This window comes from Triticum aestivum, chromosome 1A (assembly GCF_018294505.1).
Source record: "Triticum aestivum cultivar Chinese Spring chromosome 1A, IWGSC CS RefSeq v2.1, whole genome shotgun sequence".
NCBI lineage: Eukaryota > Viridiplantae > Streptophyta > Magnoliopsida > Poales > Poaceae > Triticum > Triticum aestivum.
In genome coordinates, this window is record NC_057794.1 from 7,229,006 (window position 1) to 7,240,463 (window position 11,458).

An 11,458-nucleotide genomic window follows, 5' to 3' on the forward strand; every position below is an offset into this window, starting at 1 on the left:
AAGGATCGAGTGGGTATTGCAGGAGATTTCATCATAAATCAGGTGTGCATGCAGGACAAGAGTCTTTGGCTTATGCGATGCCCACTCATATGCAATTGGGCGGTGGAGTTTCACATGCCGCACCGTGTATTCCGCCAGTTTGGTTTGTTCCAGGCTCACCCACCGGATTGGCAGGACACGGACAAAACGCTTCATAGGTAAGTGAGAATTAACCGTGTGCTTTTAGCATCGTTTGGTCCTTTTTGATGGTGCAAATATTTGGTTGTTGAACATGCAGGTTGGATAGGAGAAAACAACGCAAGATCAAGGACTAGGATAAACATCACAAGAAGTATGTCACATTGTTCGAGCTTAGTGTGGAGCAAGCTCCGGCTAGTGTAGGAGGCATGCTTCGTGAGTACTGCCCATTAGCATTCAACAATTACATTAAATGGTATCTTGAAAATACTCGTGTGGAGATTTTGAAGCCGGCGTATGCTGAAGAGATTTAGGAAGATCCCACCGTCTTTGACGAGCTAGCCCAGTATGAATACAACAAATATGTCAGGGGAGGGACCCGAGTCCCTTATGCTCCAGTGTTGAACTTTATGGTAAAGTGTTGAACTTTGTGCTCACATTTGGCCTTCATGCACCTTCTTTTCTTGACTAACATATTCATGTCCTTCGCATCCACAGCGCAACCAAATCAAGAAATCAGCCGATGAAAGCCAGGCTATTCTGCAAACAACCCCGGTTGGAAAAGGCAAAGAGGCAGTTGCACTTCGAGCTTTCATTAAGGTACATATTCATTCTGTTGGACATGTTATATATGTTGCTAAGTTCGATATCTCATTAACTTGTCCATGTTACAACGCCAGGACCAAAGGTTAAGGCGTTTATCCAACCTTGTCGGTTGTCGTGACCCCGAATATGCAGAACCTGAGATGTCTACGTCCACTACACCATCTGATCCCCAATATGACCATGGGGCTCATTTGGAGGATGATACTACGTCGACATCTCATATGGACGATGAGGGTATGGTTACCCAAGAGGTATGAAAATAGCACATATTCATCTCTTTCATGCATTGCTAACTTCATGATGACACACAATCTTTACCATATTGTTTGCTTTTACGATAGGTCGATGATGACATGACCTTGCAGAACTATCAAGTTCGGTCATCCTACATGTTAAAGCCTAGGAGGGGAATCAATCGGTTCACATCCGAGGACTACAACAATAAAGGCAAGAAGGAGGCGGGTGCGAGCTCGCGGATGGCCAGCTTGGATGATGCTGAGAGCGATGAGGAGGAGGAGGAACCAGAGCCCGTTGCTCCACCCAGGAAGGAGAAGATGCCCGTCCAGAGGGGAAGGGGCAGCAACAAGCGTGGAAGGAACTAGGCAGCGTCATTTTCTTATGTGACTGAATTGGTCGTCGTTTTGTCATGTTGATGAACTCTTAGCACTCTTTGACTTGTTGCCTTTGTTGAACTTGTTGTCTTTGTTGAACTTGTTGTCTTTGTTGAGGTTGAAGTGATGTTGAAAATGTCATATTTATGATCATTATTGCTTTTTCTGTGATGCAAGTTATCTATAATCGTTGAAGTGATGTGACTGAAATATAAGCAACACTGCATTCTATAAAGATGTGCAACACTTAAGGGCAAGGCGCCACACTGAACCGTCCAATGCCTGAATGTTAGGTGTTGCACAGTTCAGTGTGGCGCCTAGCCAACAGGCGCCACACAAGCACTCAGCGTTTTTCCTGGCCTCAAACTTGGAGAAAAGCTTCTGTTGCTCTGTGGACAGTTTGTCCCAGATGTGCAACGCCTAGGAACTAGGCGTCACACTGTACAATGCAGCGCCTAGCACCTAGGCGCCGCACATCTGGGACAAACTGTCTAGATAGCAAGAGAAGCTTTCCACCCAAATTGAGGCAAGGAAAAACGCTAAGTGCTTGTGTGGCGCTTGTAGGCTAGGTACCACAGGCGCTGCATAGTTGAGTGCGGCGCCTAGCCTATAGGCGCCACACAAGCACTTAGTGTTTTTCCTAGCCTCAAACACCAAGTCAAGCTCATTTGCGTCCTGTTCCATATTTCCTTTCAAAAAAGTGTCTTTGTCCACATGATGACATACACACTTGTCCTTCCCATCCTTATAATAATTAACACAACATAACACATCTTCCACAGGTAGTGAACTGAATATTAACAAAAAATACAAAAGCCTAACATAGATATGAAACAATAACCCTAACCCCTACTTAACAACCCAAACCCTAGCACAACATAACAACACTAACATACTAACAACCCTAACCCTAGCCCCAACATAACAACACCCACGCTAAACTACTAACAACACTACTAGGGAAATGCTTATACACAGGAGCTTAGTAGTAGCGCTTTTTATAAAGAAGCGACGCTACTAAATAACGGTATCGCTTGTCACTGAAAAGCACTGCTACTATTCATGTAGCAGTAGCGTTTGTGTTATAAAAAACGCTACTACTGTATACTAGTAGCGCTCGTATTTAAAAAGCGCTACTACTATTGTACATAGCAATAGCGCTGTCTTAGCAATAGCGCTTATCTGTAAAAAGCGCTACGACTATGCTTACCTTATCCACACCCGGCGCCCCGCGCGCATCCCTCACTCTCCCTCACACACTCACTCGCCGCACACCCGCCGCCGCCATCGCCCACCGTTGCCTGCCGTCGCCGCCGACTCCCACAAGGTATCTCCATCCTCCTCTCGCCGCCCTCTCCTCCCTCCCTCCCTCCTCCTCCTCTCGCTGCCCTCCTCTCTCCCTCTTTGCACGGCCCTCCTCTCTCCTCCCTCTCCGCCGGTGGCCCCCTCCGATCCTCCTCCTCCCTCTCAGGCGGCCCCCTCCTCCTCCTCCCTCCTCCCTCTCCTCCTCCCTCCTCCTCCCTCCTCCTTCCCCTCCTCCTTCCTCCCCCTCCTCCCTCCTCCTCCTAGCCTCCTCCCACCTCCTCCTCCCCCTTTCTGTAAATAGGTTTTAGTTTTTGTTAAATGTAGGTTTTTGTTTTTAGTAAATGTAGGTTTTTAGCATATTTTGTTTTTAGAAAATTTGAGTAAGTAAGAAAAGAATAAGTAAATGTAGGTCTTTTGAATAGAATAGGAATTTTTTAGAAATTTTGAATAAGTAAATTTGAATAGAATAAAATATGAAATTGAAAAAATAAGTAAATGTAGGTCTTTTGAATAGAATAGGATTTTTTTAGAAAATTTGAATAAGTACATTTGAAAAGAATAGGAAACTATAAGTAAATTTGAATAGAATAATTAAATGTAGTTTATGGACTTTCACTAAGTCCTAAGATGACGATAATAATGTTTTTGTTTATATTTTGTTTTTGCAGAAATCAAGGAGCCCCTGCATCATCCCCGTTGTCGTCCCCGTCACCGACCCCCTCCGACCTCGAACGAGGTGAGACCAGCCACCTCATGTTGTTAATTTAATTTAGGTATTTTAGGTGTTTAATCTTAGAATAATGTAGTATGAACCCTAGTTATGATCGAATCATGTTGAAAATGTAGGTTTTTAATTAGGTGTAGTTAATAGAATTTAGGTGTTTTAGGTGTCACATTTGTTGTTATTTTTTTAGTTAAAGCAATTATTCCCGTATCGACGTCGACGATGCCTATCCCGCATCCTCGTCGTCGACTCGGCGGAGGAGGCCTGCTTGATCAGAGGGGCCATGTCCGGGACTAGGCTCCGCCGGGCTGGTACTGGGAGGTGCTACCTTCCGTGGGGTGCAACTTGGTGAGGAGCCAGCCCGTTGTTGACCCGAACCTTGTTTGGTGGCGGTCGCATGGGCCAGTGACGGTGCGGAGGCTTCCGGACACCGCGGAGGTGGTACATCACCATGTCAGCGAGGAGGACGAGCACGTCTGTCGCTACATGGTTGTGTTGGAGGGCAAGTTCGACAATACCTGGCAGGTTCTTCAGGGATCTCACTGGAGCTATGATCCTGTGATGGTTCCTTCTCTTTGGGTGTCCACCGCCCGCGCCGATACCCGTCGGGCGCTACGGTTCTAGCTGTATTAGTGATGCTATATGTATGATACTATTCGAGGTGTATTATAGTGATAATATTCGACGATGTATTGACGCAAGAGATGATGTAGTTTTGCTTATTGAATGCATGCTAATTTGAATACTAATTTATTTACGGTTTGGTTTTGCTTATTGAATGCTCAAATTGAAAAACTACTCCTACTTTGAATGCTAAAATTGGAGAACACTATGCAAGGCGTATGCATTTGATTAGTTGATAGCTTATAGGGTTTTTGTTTTTGCAGAAATCTAGGAGCCCCTCCATCATCCCCGCCGTCGTCCCCGTCACCGACCCCCTCCGACCTCGAGGTGAGACCAGCCAAATCTCCATGTCAATATGAGTCCGATAAGATATTTTGAAACGTTTTTGCTCATATTTTCAACCATTGTAATGCAATGACCATCAAGTTTGAATGCTCATATGATGTAGATAAAAACATGTATATCTTGTGTTGCTCAAATAGGATATGTGCTTGCCCAAGTGGCCGGTCATGTTTGTAGGTTACACCTCCGAGTGGCCTATGTTTTCTCGGAGTGTTGATTAATTTCTGTTCCGACAAATTTCAGGCGCTCGATATGTCCTTTTTTAGGAAAGGTCATGCCGGATTTTTTTCGTGAATTTTGGCATGACTTGTGCTATAATATGTAGAAAATATCGAGTGTCTTGGATTTTCTAGAAAGATAATCAAACGATATTTTGGGTTGACTTTAAGTCTGTCGAGGCTCCACCATATATGAGAGGATGAAGAATACCGACTGTTGTCATGGGGTCGTTTCTCCTTCTCCTTGTGCTAGACATTTGTTATGCACTAGGGAAAGGAGGAGTAACGACCATCACCGACGGTCGCAAATGTCAGAGAGGAATTAGTGAGGGAGAGTCTCCACCATATATGAGAGGACGAAGAATCCCGATTGTTGTCGTGGGGGTAGCTTCTCCTTCGTTCCCGTGTGCTAGACAATTTGATTTAATGCACTCGGGAACGATAGGAGGAGCTACCATCACCGCCGGTCGAATATATACACCACGTGAGCTGGGAGTTTTTAAGAAAAGACTCGACAGATCGATAGTCAACCCGTGATGAATAATAATGATCAAATTTAGTTTTTTTAGTACATATATTTAATTGTACAAGTTTAATCTTTGAATTATGAACGTAGGAAATGTCGTACTCGGACGACGAAAGTCTCCCGGGGGAGTGCGACTGGTGCAACGGCGACCGAGGTCTGTGCGATAGGCCTCACCTGGACGAAGATCAGCACTTCAGCATTAAGCTCCAAGAGACCTTCGATGTTGAAACGGTACGCAACAATGACAAGTGTTATTTTCATAATTAAGCACGACTTCAACTATTTCAACATGTAATTTTCATTTTTTACAATTTGACTAGCTTATCCCATGCCATGCAAGACGCTATGTCTTGGAGAGGATGAGTTTTGAAGACCATGAAAGTTTCGAAACAAAGAAAAATCACCTAAGGAACCATAATGGTATTGATTTTGAAGTAAATCTGTACAATTCACATAGCGTAACCCATTTTGGTTGCCCAAATTGGGAAGCACTTTGCAAGATGTATGGTTTTTGTGAGGATATGCTTGTCACCATGGATCTTGGTGATCCTGACATCGAGCAAGACAATATGGACATTTGGGTCCTTGTTGATACGCTTTCAATTCTACCGCTATGTGAGTTTCTCAAACATAGTTATTAACTAATTTATATTGTTTATTTCAAAATAGTTGACAGCTTATTTCCATTGACAACTTATTTGAAGGAAATATGCCCTAGAGGCAATAATAAAGTTATTATTTATTTCCTTATTTCATGGTAAATGTTTATTATTCATGCTATAATTGTATTAACCGGAAACTTGATACATGTGTGAATACATAGACAAAAAGAGTGTCACTAGTATGCCTCTACTTGACTAGCTCGTTGAATCAAAGATGGTTAAGTTTCCTAGCCATAGACATGAGTTGTCATTTGATTAACGGGATCACATCATTAGAGAATGATGTGATTGACTTGACTCATTCCGTTAGCTTAGCACTTGATCGTTTAGTATGTTGCTATTGCTTTCTTCATGACTTATACATGTTCCTATGACTATGAGATTATGCAACTCCCGTTTACCGGAGGAACACTTTGTATGCTACCAAACGTCACAACGTAACTGAGTGATTATAAAGGTGCTCTACAGGTGTCTCTGAAGGTACTTGTTGAGTTGGCGTATTTCGAGATTAGGATTTGTCACTCCGATTGTCGGAGAGGTATCACATGGCCCACTCGGTAATACACATCACTATAAGCCTTCAAGCATTGTAACTAACGAGTTAGTTGCTGCGGGATGATGTATTGCGGAACGAGTAAAGAGACTTGCCGGTAACGATATCTAGGCCATAAAAAATGTGTACGTTGTTGGAGGGAGAAAAAAGTTGATTTAGAACATAAAGAAAGCTTTCTCCTTACTTACCTATCAAAAAAAAGGAAATTTAACCACTTAATTTGGGTGAATCTATGGTGCAAATGAGGTGAGGAGGAGGAGGCACCCCAGACCAAGCTTGATAGAGGTGGAGAGAATGAAGTGGAGAAAGTGAGTGTGGTAGGTGGTTGTCTAAAATATCTAGCTGCTCCCATGTTTACCTGGTGTGTGGTGCGCCATTACTAGTTTTGAACAAAAAAACATGTTAGTAGTGGCGTACTAGTGGACAGTGCGCCATTACTAGTTACTCCCTCTGTAAACTAATATAAGAGCGTTTAGATTACTATTTTAGTGTTCTAAACGCTCTTATATTAGTTTACGGAGGAAGTACTAGTTAAAACTAGTAATGACGCACTATCCCCTGTGCGCCACTGCTAACAAATTTTTTTTATCTTTTTTTTAAACTAGTAATGGCGCACCACACACCAAGTGCGCCATTAGTAATGAGGACATTAATGGGATACCTGTATTGGCGCACCACATACATAATGCGTTATTAATGTCCATATTAGCTATAGCCATTTTCCTAGTAGTGTGGTCTTGGCGAGCGGCACGGGATAAAGGTAGCGGCTATGGTCACCATTCTAGGAGTGGTTCGCGGTTGCACGGCGTGGCTCCTGCTGCGGTGTGTCGGATTCTCGATGCGGAGCGGGCTGGGCGGCGGCGGCTAGATGTCTGGCGTGTGCGTGTTTGCGCCCGGCTCGTGGTGGTCCTCCTGGTTGTCCCTCTTCGGCTACGGGCAGCGGTCGGCCCGCGCTCCCCCTGTCATGGGCGGGTGGTTGGTTCTTGCCACTTGAGGATCTCGGCCATTGGTTAGGCCATTGGGAGGAAGGGGTGGTTCTGACGTGGTTAGGCAGTACTAGTAGTATTGTTGTCAATAAGCCATGCATGTGCCACGGGTGTCCGGTGCGTGCACGCGCTCCGGGTCCGTCTCGTAAGGCAGCGGTTGTTAGCTAGAGTTGTGGGCTGTTAGTGCATGGCAATGCATGGCTGAGTTAGTTAGCTAGTGGAGTCTTTCTAGGAGTGGATGAGTGTGTGCAGTTAGTGGTCGTGTGGTGGCGGAGTCTTGTGCATCGTGGAGAGATTCCAGGGGTGCATGGCCTTGCCGTAAGTTGAGGACCAGGATATGTGTGTGAGTCGTTATCTTGTACTGCTATTTAAGTCAAGAAAAGGAATGAGAAAAGAGCCGAGAGGGCTGGAGAAAAATGTAGCCATCGTTGTGTTCACCAAGGGGCAGGGCCTCTCCGCAAAGCTCTTGTGCTCTTCCTTGGTGTGTGTGTGTGTGTGTGTGTGTGTGTGTAGAGTTTCTCCATGGTGTGTGTTCATGAGAGATGAGAGGAAGAAGAAGAGCGGCGCTGCAAGGAGTCGGCGCCAACAAGTTTCACATGTGTACTTTTTGTAAGAAATGGAAATTCCCTCTCATTTTTCATTGTTCCTTTTCTCCAAAGAAATGTAAAATCTGCCACCAATATTAGCAGTCACACACGTGTTTCTCTGTGCTTTTCGTCAATTGACATGTTTCTATCTATCTGAATTTCAGATTTTTGGTGCAGAATTAACAATTTTCAGTATGTGGTCGCAAGCAGCATCAAATCCAGCTGCTTGCCCCAACTCCTCCATGTCTTCTCCCACCTCCTTCTGGGGGTTAACGGGTTCGCAAGGCAGCCTGTTCAGAGGCGTTAGAAGGGCCGAAGAGGCTGGCTAACAATCCGACCTAAACAAAGGAAGAAAACACTCTTTATTTGTAGTCTGGACTGAGTACTCGGTAACACATGTCAAACTGTGAATGGCTAGAAAAAACGACCTAAACCAAATACAAAAACAGACGTGTGTTCATTAGTAACTCCCAAGAGTGGCACTTCCCTGCGTGCTTAGTGCGGACCTGGCTTCTGTGTGGCCCCTTTTTGTGCTCTCCTCGTCGGCACCCGAGGTATGGAATGTCATGACCGTGACCTCGTAGGGCATCCAAACGGAAGGAACAACCTCCTGCTCTGGAGTCATTGCGAGGTCGTACGGTGCCATACACATGAGCTCCGGCTGCGCAAAGGGAGTGGCTGGGCTTATGGACTCCCATCACTCAAGAGTAAGATGGACAAAGGGATTAGGTGGGAGAGGATACATGTATTTGTTTTCCTCCAATATTTCAGATAGACAGAAGCTGGATAAAGACTAAAGAGGGAAGCAAATCTGAGAACATATCACACTGACTCGCTTGGCATCCTAAGATGATAGTGGAGTATATATAGGGCTTCCATGAATCTTATGTATTAGTTAGCTCTTTCTAAGAAAAATAAAATAAATATTGAGCATGGAATATGTGTTCAGCAAGTCATTCAAGAACTGTTTATCATGTCTTTTTAATCACCTGTGATTCGACTACAGAATCGTGTGACCACCCTATGTGCATGTTTAGTTTATGATCCATTGCCAATAACAGAGCGAGGGCAAATGTTGTGTTTGGTTGGAGGGAGCTTGTACTAATAGAACACCAGAACAGCGAGCATGCAGTTTCTGAATGAGTGAGTAGTTGAGAGGTAATTACATTTGCAAATAGCATAGTCCTCAATGTTCCAAACTAACCAATTTATTCCATGTAGAAGAACAGCTTAATATGCATGCTAATGCTAGTTCTTTTCACTTGACTATGATGTAATAACAGAGGAGAACATGGGTTATGTATTGGGCAAGCCATTCAAGAAATGTTTAGTGTCTTTTTAATCATATGACTTGGCTGCCGAATCCTGTGATCATCCTATTCCTACCTTCATGTTTATTTTATGATAACTTGCCAACAACAAAGTGAAGCAAAATACTGTTTCAGAAGAATGGTGAGGAGTTTCTGAATGAGTGAGTAGTTGAAAGGCAATCACATTTGGAAATAGGTTAGTCTTGAATAATACGGAGTAACCAACTGTCTAGTAGTAGAAGAATATGGATGTTATGTTTTTCCTATTCTTAGTACAATCACTTGACAAAGATGAAATAGCAGAGAGTACTCCAAGCCTATTGCATCAAGAAAGATGTGCGAAATGTTTGAACTGACTCAATTGAGCTATGTTTTCAGCTACCTTTCAAGAACATGATACAATCCAATTTATAGGTATCAAGCAAGTTATTTCAGAGCCGGAAATTCTATTCGTACATAAATTTCGTACGCAAACTCTACGTACTAGTTGATTTTTAGATTGCAACCACCCCATGATCTTTTGCCAACCGTCTGTTGCTGATTGTTGTGCGTAAAACGTAAATAAAACTTTTACGTACGAATAGCACTGCTCTTTCAGAGCTGTTTACCATTTCTCTATCAAATTATCATGTGCGGATACTGCATAATCTATGACCTGTAATTCTATACAAGTGAAAATAATTAATCTTTCATAGTGGGAAATTTTAGATTGAGTAGTTCAGCAAGAGCATTTGTATGATGAAGACTACATATAGTCATGGCAAGAACATCTAAACTTCGACAAGTTGATTTACTTTCATAAAAAGAATGGTCTGCTTACGCAATGAAAGTCTGACCTGACATCTTTTTAGTAAATGAAAATATAGAACATTCGGAGCTTAGCATATTTCCCTGGCAAAAAGATTATCTATACTATCACGACGCTAATACATATTGAAGATCACCATTGCTAGAAGAAATGATACAAATACGGACAATCATAAGTTAAATCCAAGTTGCAGCTGAAACTATTACTATCTCCTTGGATGTACAAATAACTGTATCTCCGAAAATCATTCGAAGAGTTGTATAGCTCAAGCCATTGCTACCTCATCCGCTGGATGAACTCCTTAGGAAGCTAAACCCATGAACCCTACTTGCTGTTTGTGGTTTCTCCCCAATCACCGAGACTAGCAGCTCATCCCATCTACACATGACATAGCTCTCAAAATACTCCAGGAAGTCATTTTTTTATTACAGTTAAAAACAAGTATCTGAACAAGTTATACGGTCGAACCTCTCAACTAAGTAACAAACGCTAGATGGAACTAGATATATAGCTCACAAAGTGAGCATCCCAACTTCTACCAAATATGGAAAATGTTCAAGGAGACAAACTAATTCACATTGCAAGTATATCTGAACACAGCTCAAATTTCAACAAAAGCACATAACAATCACCTAGTACACTAACTATTTGAAGCAAACAAAATGCATTCCCTTTCTACCTGGTTTCCACCTTGTTTACTCATGGATAATGAATTGCTGGCGTTCCCTGGCTTCTCGAGCGGCCTTTCTCTGAACAAGAAGAGTTCATGCTCCATTTGCTTCAAGTAATAAAACAGAGAAAAACAAGGCTATGGTTAGGAACTCAATTCACTTAAGGACAATAAATAACCATGTGATGGCACAACACCAAGAAGACTTACCTTCCCAACCAACCAACAGTTTGTTTTGGTTGTTAGCAAACATGGGCTACAGATTTATTAACGACCCTTTCGTGGATAAGCTTTCACAACTCTAGAGCAACATACGAAAGCAGTGGACTGACTGAATACAGGAGGCCGTAAAGAAACATAAGAACACCATAACTTTGCTACAGACAGAACCAAAAGTTTCACAAATCTCAGTATTTCAATCTGTACTAAGCCCAAAAACTACCCAAGCAAATAGAATCGGAGTGTAAAAATCGTAGGGTAGGTATTCGGACAAGTTAACGACCCTCAAAGCTAGGTGACTCACAAATGTGACTGAGTATCCCAACTTGTACAAATTTGGGGGATGGGAAAGGAGATAATACACCCACATTGTATAATAGCTGAACAAGATAAAGTTCAGAGTTCACCAAAGCCGACAATAATCATGACAAAACTTAGTACATTATCTGAAGCAAACACATTTTTTTCCTTTCCATGCGGTATTTGTCCGGTTTTCCTCCTATTAAAATAATCTGAAGCAAACACGATTT

At 42.9% G+C, this 11,458-nt stretch overlaps 1 long non-coding RNA gene across 1 annotated transcript; it reads left to right on the top strand.

Annotated features, from left to right (window-relative positions):
- Positions 1-7,638: 7,638 nt before the first annotated feature.
- On the top strand, positions 7,639-8,859 carry LOC123064205 (uncharacterized). Its single transcript, XR_006430650.1, has 2 exons — positions 7,639-7,943; positions 8,086-8,859. It is a non-coding gene; the product is annotated as an uncharacterized lncRNA (long non-coding RNA).
- The last annotated feature ends 2,599 nt before the right edge of the window (positions 8,860-11,458 follow it).